We start from the raw sequence: 13,662 nt of genomic DNA on the forward strand, positions 1-13,662 counted from the left end.
GAGTTTTTGGTTATAAATTTAAAATTTAATCTTGTACTTTTTTCATAACAATTTTCAACTGTTACATTTGATTATTTTGATAACATTTTTAATTTGTTATATTATATAAACCATAACGATTTTTTATGCTTATAATATGTTTCTAAATCATAACGTATTAAGGTTTTTTATTGTGATAATGGTACTTATAAGTTTTTTTTTAATTAAAAGATTTTCATTATTGTATTTTGATAAAAACAAATCAAAATTAATCATAAAATATAATTCTCAATAGATTGATAAACCATAAGTATTACATTAAACAATAACTAATTCAAACTCTGAATGTGTCTATTTCATGAGATCTTAGTTCTAACTTAAGTTTGAAAGCATAACATAATAAAGTTTTATAATCTTGAACATTTTTTACTTCAAAAATGAAAACAAAAAATTACAAGATACACAAAAGTAAACCATGCATGAAACTTGCTCCATCCTTCAATTCATCATCCTTTGTGCACATGTCTTTGTTGTGAGTCCATCTGTTGTGCACTTGTCATATACCTGTTTCCCTTTCTTCCACAGGTCCATGTGTAATCCTCTTTGCAATAAAGCCAGTTGTAGTCCACAAAAGGCCTATTGCTGTCAAGCTTATGTTAAGCTCCGTCTTTAGAGCACTGTAAGCTCCAGTCACATCTACACACCTGTAATATTTGAGTGTAATAATGGAATCACATCAGTAATTACTTAAAGTGGTAATTCTAGGGCTTTTATAAAAAAAAAAAAAAACAAAACCAAATTGCCTTGTATTAATTAAAAATGCATGAAAGTTGTAATTCTAGGTTTCTATGTTGGAAGTAATGAAATTATAAGATTTTATCAGTCAATCCAAGTATAGGTGTCTGTGTGTGCCTATGCATGTGTGTAATCGGTCACTTGATATATTATGTCACTGCACAATATAGTATCTAATAAAACTGGAAGATTAGAACTTATTAAAATGGCAGCTATAGTCATCCATGTTGCATTAATGAAATTATTAGCTCTTATTAAATATATCTGTATTATACTTTCAAAAGCATCAATCAAGCAATCAAAGAATATGTACTATTATCTGATAGAAGTATCAAACGTAAGCATGAAAAATCATAGACTACCTATGACTTCAATACAGTAATGTGTATAAAAAGGAAGAATGAAAAGGCTAATAAAAGTAGACATTACATTCTATGATATGCCTTTGGGTTTGGTTGACAAGTCTTGGAAGTGATCTGAACCTAAAACAACACATATGGATTGATCTAATGCATCTAGTGCCATCTAACACTTTCTTAAAGATCATAGACTAATTAAGATTTAAAAATAAATAAATAAGCATTTAATTAGGCAGCATAGACATTCCCCATTAAAGAGGAATAATAGAAATCATGCCCCCCCTAAAAAATGATTAGCGCCAACCTTGAAAAGGAAAAAATTTAAAACCATCTAAGAACCATTATGCAAAGAAGGAAAAATAAATGTAGAGAACTTTTGAAATGCAATTCATAAATGTTAAATAGAGAGGACAATAATATTTCTACACAATACATTTTGCATAAAACTTTGCTATTACTTAATGTTGAAATTATCATTGATTCTAGGTGATATTACAGCTGTATTTTACAGCTGTGATCAGTTATTAATTTTCTCATTTGTAATAATGTTGATAGTATGCTATCAGAATATATCTTTATAAGAAATTAATTAGGAGAAAACTCTTATATATTCAACCTTAAATGAATGAATAAATTGCCTGCATATGGAAGCGAATTTTCAATTATCAAATGGCCAAATTCTCACAATCCAATTTGGTTATATCCTCAATTAGACAAGTGCCAATGATCTCCATTTCATCATTACAAAAAAAGACATAAAGGTAGTGTGCAAAACATAGTATTTCAGGCAAAAAAATAAGTAATAAAATAGAAGAACAAATTTACAAAACATGCAAAATTTAAACCTAATTTCATTTCTTTTCACTTCTGTGATCAAGAACCTAAAATATGCAAATGAAATAAAATTGCAAAAACTGATATGCAAATGATCATAGTTTAACTTTAAGAGTAGAGCTTCAGATCACACTTATAACAAAAGCTTAATAAAATCAGATAATAGAACATGCATAAATCAAATCTAGACAATCCTAACTTCATACAAAAAAAAATACAGCAAAAATGACTAAAGGAGAGGTAACTACAAAAAGACCAACACAAGCAATTCTAACCATGGTAGAGACTAACTACAATCAGTTACAGGAAGAGTCTATATTAACAAACCAAACAGTAATACTAACAGAACTAAAGACACTAACAAATACAAATAGTAAAGTATTGACTAAGTGTTGCCGGCAAGAGGATACTCAATAGTTATATGGTTAATAAATTTATTAATTAATTGATTTTAAAATCACTCTTCATTTACCTAAAAGTTTCATTTACTTTCGGTGAATTAATTCCAAAGTGAGTCAAGGATTTGATTTTGAGACCAAAAGACAAACAATCATTCATTTATAAGCACTTACAAAGCCTAGTAAACTGTAGACGCCTAGAACATCCTAAAAATTACTCAGATCATCAAGAATAAAGATCATCCTAAAAATCCTGGTAGAATAAACAAATGGAATTAGAATAAAGATCATCAAGAAAACCAAATATTTATTTGCAGACGTTCAGAATAACATTAAAGCAGATAAAGATGGTCAAGGTAAAGGCAGAATACAAGTACCACAATAACAAACCCAAAGAAAATACCTGCACATTTTTGGGGGTAAGGACAATTTTCTCTTTGATCAACTGATAATTCAGAACCAGGACATTGTAAAGCACTGCCAAAATCTCAAATTAAACCAAAAACTTCTATATTGTCAGGTCACAAAAGGCATATATGCTATTATATTTCGTATTAAAATACCAGGAGATGCCAATTTGAAAGAAGCAGCAAAATTGAATCTTTGTTTTTAAAGAAGCTAGGAAAAACCTTTCTTTTTTTTATAAAACAAAAAAAAACAAAACAACTTGTGTTAATATGCAAAAAGAACATAAACCCTATCAAAACTATGGTAAAGAAGAAAGTGAGATCAAAAAGTAAATATATATATATAAATACCTTTTCATTAGTATGGCCGGTAAAGGTTAAGTTGCAAGCATTTGCAGAAAGACTCCTCTTGAGATCCCATAGTTTTAAAGTGTTGTCGGTGGAGGCAGAAACAAGGGTCTCTGAATCCAAGAATTTCACATAGCTTACAGCTTTGCCATGGCCGGCCAATACACACCAGGGTGTTTTAGCATATCTTAGATCATAACAGTAGGTTCTGTAATCCGCAGACCCAAAAGCCAGTAAGTGGGTCGAATGGGCAGAGAACTGGACACAGCAGACATTTGCAAGGCTCCTAATAGTTCCTAAACAGTTTTTCTGCACAAAAAATATATATAGTTATATATAAGCTTTTTATTGACGCGAAAAGTAAAATTTTGCTTTCAAGTACCATGGATAATTAGAAGGAAAGTGACAAAGTATAATAGGCATATTTGGCCACAACAGGATCCTTTCACATTTTTTTAGAATGAAAAAGCTCATCTTGTATAATCATGTGAAAGGACTCCAGTAGGGACCTTTTTTTATTTCCTATAGATAATGTCTGTATCATACAAACACAAACTATTTCTTTAGGTAGAAAGAAAAAGATCCAAAGGTAATGGACTTCATCCTTGTTATGTCGACACCTTACTACTTCAATAAAGCTAGAATCCTCATTACATATACATATATAGAGAGAGAAATCATATATATATATATATAGAGAGAGAGCATACCTCGTTGATGCTCCACTGTTTCACAGAGCAATCATCACTTCCACTGGCTAATTTAGTGGGGTATACTTTCGAAAAGTCAACGGACCATGCTCTCTTCTCATGCTCATTGTATTGAGAGAAAACCTGACCAGTGCTAGCATCCCATAACTAAAAATTCAAGTCAACCATTTCATGAGAAAGTATGGGCATTACTAAACACAAACATATATGTTGTAGTATATACCACAAAATTTTAAGGTGAAAACAAGCTGAGCGTGATGTGTGTCAAGTATAGAAAGAAATCCCCACATTTTATAATATCTAAAGGAAAAACTTACAAACATCTGCTCTTTACTTAAACACGCTTACAATATTACTTTTTTTTTTGGTAAATCACAATGAAAAACCTGTGCGATAACATTAAGTCACAATTATAGCACAAGATATACAAACCTTGACTGGACCATCATAATCAGTAGAGGCCAAATAGTTTTTGATGTAGTTGTTCCAGGAAACACAACTGATCTTTGATTTGTTTGACATCTCAATCACTAGATAGTGAATATCAACAGAATCATTGAGGAGAGAATTAAACTCAAATATCTTTATTTTCTTTGAAACTCCAGCAGCTGCAAAGTAGTCTTCATCCCTGTCGAAACTCAAGGAGCATATTACATTCGAAGAATTACTAAATTCCTCATTTCTTAAGACTCCACGCACTTCAAATTTACTGTAACGGGCATACTTGCACAAGCCATCAGAAAAGGCTCCCAGGCAGTCACTTGGATTTTGTTTCTCTTCATCTTTTTATGCCAAATACCAACTATCACGATTTTTCAATAACTCGTTATCTTGGTGCACTATTGCATCAGTCTCAGGAAGCTGAATATTGGACCTCCTAGAGAAGTATGCACTTTCAAGCTGACTCATATTTTTCATCAATCTTGATTCACTTGTGTTAGAAACAGGGGACAATTGAGAAAGCTTATATGAACTAGAAGGCTCTCTATGAACAGATACATTTTGCTTTCCATGCACAGAGGAGTCAACATGAGCCAAGTGTTTGGAAGCGTGTCTTCTCTCGATTTCTTCAATATCTCCTTCAAAACACTGTATGTCTTCCCCTAACTTAGAGGCATCCTTCTGCTTCTGTTCTTTTAATGACTTGAGGAAATGCAATAGTAATTCTGACTCACCATCATCCTGGTCAATGGCTAAAGACAACTCCTCTGGACATGCTTCCTGTAATCCATTAACTACTTCAGATTGCAGGATTTCCTTGTAGTCAAAAGCAACAACCAACAACTGAGAATATTGTATCATGGTGTAAAGGCAGTTGATGTACAGACTAAAAAAGCAGTTTCTATTTAAATCCACCAAATGTCCAAGACTTCCAATACATGAAGAAACAAAAATTTCTAACAGGGGCACAGGAATTGGCAATGTAATTCCATATGAATAGATAAAGAATCCAATCACAAAGGTTAAGAGGATTGTATTATTCTTCAAGAAACTAATGGAAAAACCATATTGCCTAGGCTATTTTTCCAAAAATGTTGTCAGAAAAATCTCCTAAAGGGACCTGAGACTATGGTGTACCTTTTAGTCGCACCAGAAAAATGCATATCAACAAATACAATAACCATAGTAGGGCAATTTTGAAGTCTGGTTTCCAAAACGGTGGACTAACTGCTGCATGCCTGAAATATCTCCTGAATGGACCTGCGAGTATGCCATACCTATAGTAGTGAATTTAGAGCTACCTTGTTGTTGGTTGTGATGATGGTTCGGGATGAAGTAGCCATAGACAGAATCCAGCTTCCTTGGGATTTTCCTAAAGAAAATTTGGAGGAAGGATCCTATGGCGCAAATCCGACATAGCTGTGGCAAGTGTGCTATCCAAATCAAAATGACCAAGTAACTGAAAGAAACAACCCAAATTAATCCATCAGATTTTTCAGCCAATCCCCACATTCACAAACACATGTATTAAATAGCTAACAAATAACATATTAATTAACATGATCTTTGCAAACAAAGCCCAAAATAAAAACAAACATTCACAAAATAAGCTGCTTGCAGAAATTTTCTAAAACCCGTTAGTACAGTCTTATCTGTTAGGAACAATACAACTAAAATCAACAGCAGGAAACCATAATTAATAGAATTAAAATTTCTTATTCCATTCAAAATTAACAACGTTTGGTATTTTCTGACCAAATAAAAAAGAAATACCTCTCAGAAATTAAACAGACTCAGAGAAGATAATAAGAAAGCACCAAGCAACAAAGAACTAAGTGAACCATGGCAACTGACCAAAGCAGAAAGAATTGAAGTAAAAAATGGAAGACTAACCGTCATGACCTTGGATCAGAGCTCACTTTATCGTTGCTTAACAAATTATCAACTATTGGTCCAGAAAACTTTAATTATTAAAACATCTCCACAGAGGAAAAGCCAATGGAAAATAAGTGCACTAGAATAAATCAGTTTTCTTAGTTACTTCTCTGACATGGAATGGAATGTTGGGTAATAAATTGGAAACATTCAAAGTAGACAAAAAAGATGTCAAGGATAAAGATAAAAAGTGGACAAATGTACTTTTTGATAAGGCTGCTTCCTAAATTATGAAACTCTACTTAAGATTCAACTCTTATTAAATTCAGGGAAAAAAAATGTTAAGTGATGTTTTTAACACACACAAAATGTAAAAAAGATGCATGTAACCATAAAATTGAATAATCTGCCTGAAGAAGATCAAGGTAAGTGTCCCATTTGTTCCCAATAACCTACACGAATCATTTCAATAAACCAAAATAGATTAACCATATGCTATGAAAAATCTTCCCACAAATAATTCAGGTTTGATCAACCATGGTTTAACAGAGCATTTCGACAAGAAAAAAGAATACGACCATCTTAAGTATTGGAACCCAAATGGAATATGCAAAAAGAACATAAACCCTATCAAAACTATGGTAAAGAAGAAAATGAGATCAGTTCGAAGGGGCTATAGAATAGAAGAGAGAAATACCTTGCCGCAAGTGAAACAACGAACAAGGATGATCATCTTCAACCTCTCGCTATGGTTTCTTCTAGCTCTCTACGTTATTAGTCCCAGAGAGTAGAGAAAATTATTTCAGAGAATTTGAAAACAAAAATTATTACCACAATAAGATTAAGAACAAAGAATCATCACAAGATCTCTACTAACCTCAGGAGCCCATCACGTGCTCAAATCCCACACATTGTCTCTGCAATTGCAAGTAGAGAGAGAGAGAGAGAGAGATATACCGTGGAAAAGATTTATTGTGACTGAGAAACAACACAAGGGGAAGGCAAACAGTCCTTACCCGAAGCCCATCGCTGAGAAATGGAAGCCCCTGTACCCTTCCATTCATCCGTCGACCATGCGAGAGATAGAGAGAGAGAGAAGGGATAGAGAGAAAGAAAGACCGAGTGAGGCGAGAGATAACCCATTTCAGGAGAGTTTTTTTTTTGTTTTATGATTTTAGAGAATGAAAAAGTGAGTTAAGAGTGGGGAAAAAGTTAAAGGCGGGATGTTTTAACAAAAAAAATTAATTTGGCGCTTTTTTACTCTTTCTCCGTGTTTTTTATGCTAATCAACAATAGCGCTTTTAAAATTATGTTATATTTTAATGTAATATTTAGTCAAATTTGTTGTAGTGTTCTGTGCCATCTTCACAGATTTCTGGGCCTCCCTCTTGTTCTTTCTGATTTGCTTGCAAGACTTTTCAATCTCAGGATTCAGAGGAACAAGTGTGTCCTTTCTTTTTCTGCCATGCATATACCAAAATTCACCTGAGATAGACAAATTAAGCAACTAAATAGATTAAAAGCAAGAGAAATTAAAATCAAATTAGAATAAAAATTAATTAGACTGATATTGATAATTATTTTCAGTCCCCGGCAACGGTGCCAAAAACTTGTTGGCCCAGGTGGGGAATTCCATGTCCACCCTTCAGCTCAAGCGTTATGCCACGTTGGCTAACAAGGATGCACTCTTTGGCTCCCAAGCCATCTGTCATCAGGCCACTGCGGTAAGTGTTGCGATATTTTTGCTATGCAAGTGCACACAGACGCAATTCGTAATAAAATGGTAAAACCAAGTATCGTCCTCAAGGACTGATTTATCAATTACCAGTCAATTAATTTCTTGTTCTATTTGATGAATTTAATTTCTTGATTGTTGTAAATACAGCAAAAGAAACTATAAAGTGCAGAAACAATAATTGAAAATTGAAAGGAATAACCACTAATAGAAAAACTTTTAATTTAATCACTGAAGAAACAATTAGGATATTCAATCTCATCAACTATCCTCCCTATTATTCCCTAATGCAAAGTGTGAATTCTTCTTCTTTTTACCTAATTCAATTAACAAGTTGATATAGTAGCCTATAATCATACTATGAATTATAAACTCAACCTAAGTGACAATTTCCTATATTTCTATGGTAAATTGAACCACAAAGGTAGCATTAATCTCGACAACTTAATAACAGTTACACAATTAATTCAGATACTTTCGTTCTAAATTAGAATTATGTCCAATATAACCATAACAGGGATTCAAGTGATTCAATTAAACATCCTAAACAGAAAATTAGTTCAAAATCATAATGCTAATCACAACAAAAATTAAAGATAACATCAGGAAGAAGAAGAAAAACATGTAAAAAAATACTCTAAGCTTGAGCCTTCAAAACCAGAACTTCTCCCTCGTCCGTACGTCTCGTTTCTCTTCTCTTTTTTTGCCATATTAAAACCTAGGACTTCAAATTTTAAAGAGGTGGGCCGCGGCTCTACATACACTATGTCGCGGCCCGTGTCCAATTTCCTGGGCAAAAGGTCCTCTTCATGCCGCGACATTAGTCAGCCATGCCGCGGCCTGCGTCGACGAGTTCTAGGAAAAATGCCCATCTATGCCGCGGCCCTCTCTAGCCATGTCGCGGCCCGAGGATTTCCTTAAAAACATTGGTTCTGTTTCCCACCTAGCCGCGGCTCCACTTTGCTCATGCCGTGGCTCTTAAGGGATTTCTCAATTCTTCAAGTTTTCATCCCAAAAATTCACCAACACTTCCAAATTATGTTGAGAACCATTCTTTCTCGAAATATGATGAATAACTTGGTTATTTCTTCCCTTTCTTTGACATTTTCTTCCACGTGCTCAATTCTTCCTGATATTCACAAAGACAGAAAAACAAAGCATAAGTCCGCACTAAATGAAAGAAAAATGAAATAAAAGACTACTAAAAACATCACCAAAACATGACAAAAACTAGACTCAACAGTAAGTCCTACGTCCATCCTGGTTTCCTTTCTTTATCACCCTTTTTTGTGTTATTTATAACTCTGTTTTGTTCCAGGATGAGTTGTTGGCTAACAGGAATGCGAAGTTGGTGGATGAGATGGCGATGAAGCTAGAGACGACCCAAATGGAATTGGAGGGGGTTGTCAATCACCGGGAGACTTTTTAAGGAGGCCCTCGACAAGGAGGCTGCCTGAGTTCAGATCCAGCATGAGGAGGCTCTAGCCAAGAGGGATGCCGAGCACAAGAAATTGATGGAGGCCCTGGAGGTGGAGCTATCTCGTGCTCACGACTCAGAGGCACTCTTGGAGGCAGCCAAGCTCCAGCTTCGCCAGGAGTGGGAAAAAGGTTACATTTCTCGAGAGGTAGCACTAGGATCTGGAGGCCATGGCCCTGTGGGAAATGAAGCGGAGTGAGGAGGCTCAAAAAGAGAAGGAGCAGGCTGATGAATTGCTGGAGGCCACTTTTGACAAGGCTGTTTACATGGCCTGGCTCCAAGATAAAATCATGAACCTCTTCCTCTATCTGGATTCAGCTACGAAGTGGGTCAAATTTGAAGCGAAGGAAATGGAGGACGTGGAGCTACTTGCTGGGGTTTAACAAGGTGAGAATGCTCTGGATGTCCCTGATCAAAATGAAGCCTAGGCATGAGCCTTTGTATTTTACTTTAGGGCTCCCTCTTTTCTTTCCTTTATCTTTGTAAACTTTTTTATTTTTAAAAAGCGCAGATGCGTCTGTCACAATTTCTTATCTACCTTTAATGTTAATATATCCATTTTTGTCATCATACAATGATTCCCGCTTTAAATTTATTTATTTTTTCTCAAAAAGTCACTAAGTGTTTTACAACTTTGCATGAATTTGGGTTAAATGTGTAGTCCTGGCCCCCATGGCCAGGACGATTAGGGGAAACATTGTAGAAGGAAACTACCTTGTCTTAAGACCAAAGTTTAGGTCTCGACGACTTGGACCGTCTTTGACTTTACCGAATATAACATAATTGATTTATCCTGAATTTATGGTTCAGGTTCCAACGACCTAGACCGTTGTGGAATTCTCAGATATGACCTAGTTAATTAACTTGTTTCAGACCCGAGGTTCAGGTTCCAATGGCCCCGACCGTTAAGGACTTATTAACTGTCGTCTGATTCATTTGTCCTGACTCTGATGTTCAGGTTTCAAAAACCGGGACCATTAAAAATATGACTTAGTTAGATTTTAGATGATTAACTTATCTCAAACCCAAGGTTTAGGTTCCAACAACCTGGACCGTGTATGAGACCAAATTTAATGAATCTAAGCCTAAGATTCAAGTTCCAACAGTTCTTGATTATTAAGGAAAACATGAAGAGGGATTGGACTATCCTGGACCATGTTAGGTTTGGACCAATCTTTTGGAAGTTAGGTTTTGAACCTCCCAGAAAATGTGGGTCTGGGCTAGGATTGGGCTTTGAGCCTTGCATCCTTTATTATTGGGAGTTCGGTTTTGAAACCCCAATCTATACGAGTCCGGATCAGGACTAAGCTATGAGCTTTGCTTGTTTTTTTGTTTTTAATCCTAGGTTTGTATAGATGGTCTTACCCTCCAAGTGATGAAAGAGTGTAGTCTTAGGTCACTTGTTCGTGGAAAAATTAAAGACGGATGTGAAGTTTTCTTTTTCTTACAACATTTCTTATGGTGTTTTGTCCACACCATTTTCATTAAAAAGAAATGGCCCTCGGACGTACATTGCTTGAAATTAAAAATGTTAGAAATAGCAGAATTAGATCCTCCAGACTACTAATAGTACTGGGGAAGGTGTTCTACGTTCCGGGCTTTTGGGACCTCTGTTCCGTCTAGCTGCTTTAAGCGATATGTTCCCGCACATACTTCATTTTGGATCTCATAGGGTCCTTCCCAGTTTGGTCCTAGAACCCCCACTCCTGGATCTTGAGATGCAGGGAAGACTCTTCGCAAGACTAGATTGTCGGTTCCGAACCTCTAACTCTTAACTTTTGAGTTGAAGTGCCTTGCAATCTTTACCTGATACATCTTCAGCTGCACTTGTGATTCTTCCCGGATCTATTCGATGAAATCCATTGATTCTTGGAGATTGACATGGTTCTAGACGGGATCATACGTATCTCATCTATGAGATGGGACCACCATTTCTACGGGGATGATCGCTTCGCATCCGTACACCATTGAATAGGGAGTACTTTTGGTAGATGTTCTTTCTGTGGTCCGGTACGCCCATAGGACGTGGGGTAACTCTTCCAGCCACTTACTCTTGTAGGCTTGTAGCTTTTTCTTTAATGTCCCCTTCAAAATATTTTTCATGGCCTCTGTTGACCCATTTTCTTGAGGCCTTGCGATTGCGGATAAGCTTTTGATGATGCCATGTCTTTCACAGAAGTCGATGAAGTTGACATTATCAAATTGCTTCCCGTTAACGGACACAATTTTGTGAGGTAGGCCATATCGGCACACAATGTTGTTGATGATGAAGTCTAGGGCCTTTTTGGAGGTGATGGTTCTTATTGGTTCTGCCTCGACCCACTTGGTATTGTAGTCGACGGCTACGATGTCATATTTTACCCCGCCCTTCCCAGTCAGGAGGGATCCTACCAAATCGATTCCCTAAACTGGAAAAGGCCAGGGACGGGTCATTGGGTTATCTCCGTTGGAGGGACTCGCGGGATCTTCATGTACCTTTGGCATTGTTCGCACTTGCGGACGTAATCTACACAATCCTTCTTCATTGTTGGCAAGAAATATCCTTCCTTGAGGATCTTCTTGGACAAGCTGAGTCTGGTTGTGTTATCTCAGCAAAAACCTTTATGCACTTCGTGCATGCTTGTGCTCATTTTAGTCCCAGATACGCATCTAAGGTAGGGTATGGACAATCCCTTATGATAGAGTCTGTCATCCATCATGACTTATTTGGGAGCCTGGTACTGAAGTTTCCTCGCAGAGGCCCTATCCACGGGAAATTTCCCAGTGGTTAGATACTGGATGAGTGGGCCCATTCAGGACGTAAGGTAATCAATGGAATTGATGATTTCAGGAGTTTGAATACTGGCGCGGGTAGATGGTCGATGGGGACTACCCCGAAGAGTTCTACTTCAACATCCATGGCCAATTTGGCCAGCGTGTCTGCAAACACGTTCTGTTCCCTGCGGATTTGACGGATGAAGTGTCTTTTGAAAGATTGGAGTAACTCCTATGCTCACGCCACATAGGCGTCCATCTTTTCCCCTTCGTTTGGTATTCTCCTGAAATCTTACTCACCACTAGCTGGGAGTCGTTGTGGACTTTAGTGTTCTCTGTCCCTACCACCTGGTCCAAGCGTAATTCGCTCAGCATGGCCTCGTGTTCAATGTTGTTGTTCGACACTTCGAACTAGAAGCGTAGGGCGCTTTGCAGCTGGTGACCTTGAGGGGATATTAGGATGATCTCAATGCCGACCCCATTCTCGTTGGATGCACCATCCACGAAGATATTCCAAAAGGCTAGTACGAGGTCGACAAGTTCTTTGTCCTCGATTATTCCGGTGCATTTTGGGATGAAGTCAGCTAGGGCATGTCCTTTGATGGAGATTCTAAGGACATAGGCGATGTCAAATTGGATCAGTTCCATTGCCCACTTCAAAAGTCTTCTCGATGACTCGAGTTTCTATAATACTTGTCGTAGGGGATATTCATCAGTAACTTGATGGCATGGGCCTGAAAGTAAGGTCTTAACTTTGGGAGGTGGTTAATAAGAAAAATTTCATTTTTTTGATAAAAGGATATCTGGACTCCGCGCCCAACAACCTTTTGCTTGCATAATAGACTAGGAACTAGACCTTTTCCTCTTCTCGCACTAATGTGGCGTTGATGGGATGTTGTGACACTGCCGAATATAGGTACAGTGGTTCCTCATCCACTAGTGTCGATAAGATTAATGCTTGGGCCAGATGTTCCTTCAACTTTTGGAAGGCCTCTTCACATTCGGTCGTCCACTACAACCTCTGGTTTCCGCGAAGTATGTTGAAGAAGGGGACACTTGTTTGTGGACTTCGACACAAAGAGACTCAAAGTTGCTATCCTTCCTGTCAGGATTTGAACATATTTGTGTTTTCATGGTGATGACATGTCGATCAGGGCTCTTATCCTGTTCGGGTTAGCTTTTATTCCTCTTGAGCTTACTATGAAGCCCAGAAACTTCCCAAATGCCACGCCGAAAGTGCACTTCTTGGGATTTAGCTTCATCCCATCTGTCTATTCTATGGAAAATGTTTCTGCTATGTCGTCCGCGTGTTGGGCCAATGTCTTCGACTTGACCAACATGTCGTCTATATAGACCTCCATGTTCTTCCCTAGTTGGTTCCAGAACATACTGTTGACCAGCCTTTGATATGTGGCCCCATCATTTTTGAGCCTGAAAGGCATGACAATGAATCAATATACACCCTTGTCCATCTGGAAGCTGGTGTGATCCTGATCTACTACATGCATAAAAATCTGGTTGTAGCCGGAGTAAGCATCCATGAAGCTTAT

General features: G+C 37.0%; 1 pseudogene; it reads right to left on the reverse strand.

The window, feature by feature from the left end:
- Positions 1-247: 247 nt before the first annotated feature.
- Positions 248-7,327, reverse strand: LOC133818417 (protein SPA1-RELATED 2-like; annotated as a pseudogene).
- Between the last annotated feature and the right edge of the window lie 6,335 nt (positions 7,328-13,662).

The sequence above is a fragment of the Humulus lupulus genome, chromosome 2, assembly GCF_963169125.1.
Source record: "Humulus lupulus chromosome 2, drHumLupu1.1, whole genome shotgun sequence".
NCBI classification, from domain to species: Eukaryota; Viridiplantae; Streptophyta; class Magnoliopsida; order Rosales; family Cannabaceae; genus Humulus; species Humulus lupulus.